The 2,403-nt window shown below is 37.0% G+C and overlaps 1 long non-coding RNA gene across 1 annotated transcript; it reads left to right on the top strand.

The window, feature by feature from the left end:
• The first annotated feature begins 111 nt into the window (after positions 1-111).
• LOC113408797 lies at positions 112-2,157 on the top strand. The gene is made up of 3 exons (XR_003370365.1): positions 112-148; positions 665-786; positions 1,632-2,157. It is a non-coding gene; the product is annotated as an uncharacterized LOC113408797 (long non-coding RNA).
• The last annotated feature ends 246 nt before the right edge of the window (positions 2,158-2,403 follow it).

Genomic DNA, 2,403 nt, shown 5'->3' with positions numbered 1-2,403 from the left:
TTAAAACTACTACAAAATATGAGTAGAAAATAAAAGCTTATCTTGGTTTTGTCTGGATTTTTTTTTTTTTTTTTTTCTTGTTAGGTTTTTTTTTATTTTTTATATTTTTTATTGAATGAAGAATTCCTTAGTAAAGTATCTATATTGGGTGAGTGAGAAGGTTTCACTTTAAACTTCGATGTAATGAGGTGGATACCCAGTTAAACCTCTGTAGTGGTAATCTGTTAAAACCAGTTCCATAGTGTGTGCTGCTTTTTTTGCATAATCCTAAGGCAATGTCTACACTACACTTATGTTGGTGTAACTTATATTGCTCAGGGGTGTAAATAAGCCACCCCTCTCCCCCAAGCTACATAAGTTTCACCAGGCTAAGTGCCGGTGTGGACAGTGTTATGTCAGCGGAAGAACTTCTCTTGCCTACATAACTGCTGCTGTTGTTGGGGTGGATTATTTAGGTCGAGAGGAGAGCTCTCTCCCATTGGCTTAGAGCAGCTATACTAGAAAGCTGCTATAAGTTCTTTAGTGTAGCCGTAGCCTAAGACCATTATTATTAAGGTCTTGATTTTTACAAATGGGTATTACCAGAGAGAGAGTAATGTTTTGAGCGTGGGAACAGATACTGCATGATGCATACTAAAAGACTTGGACTGTTGACTTTGTTTAGAATCTCTGGACAAGTGGGAGCGTCTCACTGTAGCTGATGCCTTGGAACCGGTACAATTTGAGGATGGACAGAAAATTGTGGTGCAGGGAGAACCAGGAGATGAGTTCTTTATTATCTTAGAGGTGAGTGAATGTTACTTCTGCTTAGTATGTTGAGTTACACAAAACGAAACACCTGGTTCTAGGAATTTATTTTATTCTCCTTGTGTCTGTAAAATTCTGAGAATGATGTGACTAAAACTTACACTTTTGGGTGCCCAGGCAAGGTGAATGTAAACTTGCTTTGCTGTTTTTACAAATGGCACTTCCAAGAGAGTGAGGTAGCTGGTCAAGCCCAAAAATCAACCCTCTCAAGTACCTGTTAGCCGAGGGAATTGGAAACCCACCAAAAGAGGATATCTAGGGTGTAAAACTGTTCTGGTCCTATTCCTGAAAGTAGCTGTAGGTGTTCGGGTAGGTGCTATAGTGCATCTCTAGATAAGCAAGCATCTCCAGAAACTGTCTTGCTAGTTTCATAATATATGAACCACAATATTTATAATCACCTATTTTTTTTAAGTTGTCTTGATAATCCATAGTATCACCCTCCTAGACCTGCACTATTTCCCTAATTTTTTTGAATACAGAGGAATAGAACAGGAGATGGCTAGTAATGTTTGTTATTGGTTCCATTATCTCTTGAGTGTTTCCTGCTACTTTACAGGCATCTTATAATTTTGATTAACGAAGTCAGTAGGAATTCTATGATGCATGTAAGTACCATCCTAAGGGGATTTAAAGGAGAGACCCAGAGGACTTTTGTTTTAATATAAATGGATAGTGAAATATACGTGAAGTGTGTAATGGGGTTTTTAATGGATAAGACACTTCCTGTATGACACACTGCAATGAAGCTGAGTTCTTGTGGAAGTTAAGATGTTTCAGATGATATTGGCAAACTCCTTTTACTAATAACTGATTTATTAAAGGGCACAGCTGCAGTATTACAGCGGAGGTCGGAGAATGAAGAATTTGTTGAAGTGGGCAGACTGGCGCCTTCTGATTATTTTGGTGAGTTACATTGCTGCAGGTGTAATTGGCTGCACTGTTGTCATTGTGTGTCTCCATAGCTGTGTGATATCTCTCTTACTGTGGGTTAAGAGGGTGGTAGTAGCAGGATGGGTTTGGTTATTTGCCAATTGTTTGAGAATATCTGTTTTGATTAACTACACTGTGATAATCCTTTGAGTACCATGTAAATGACTAAAAGCTCAGAAGTCCCTGTATTGTGGAAAGGTGGTACCATCTCCTTTAGTTCCAAGGTCTCAACCATCTTCCGTTATGAAGACCTCTTTAGCCTCTGTATTTTTAGCTTAAAAATTGATACATTGATAGCAAAGGAAAATATTTAGTTGGGTAGAATATAACATTTATTGATTTATGGAAAACTATGTAAATTGATCAGCTTCAAATGAAGTCTTTCATGTACATACACATTTTCTTCAGAACGGCTTTAATGTTTATATGTTGCATCTGTTAAGGTTGTGACGAAATATACATTTCTTTATATTTTAAGACTCTATTTTGTGGGTAATGTAAAATTGGATGTTCTTAACTGTAAATTACTTTCCTTTTTGAAGGGACACTAACTCGATTGTGGGTTTTTTGTTTTTTGTTTTTTTTAATATGTTGACTGACTTTTTTTGGGTCCAGCCCTCTTTAAATAGCGTAGTAAATAGTTTTGAGTTGTGTCCGTTTTTG

The sequence above is a fragment of the Terrapene carolina genome, unplaced genomic scaffold (genome assembly GCF_002925995.2).
Source record: "Terrapene carolina triunguis isolate 2854851 unplaced genomic scaffold, T_m_triunguis-2.0 Scaffold24340, whole genome shotgun sequence".
Lineage (NCBI taxonomy): Eukaryota > Metazoa > Chordata > Testudines > Emydidae > Terrapene > Terrapene triunguis.
Note: the sequence above shows the minus strand (reverse complement) of the source record. Positions and strands in the feature narration are given on the sequence as shown.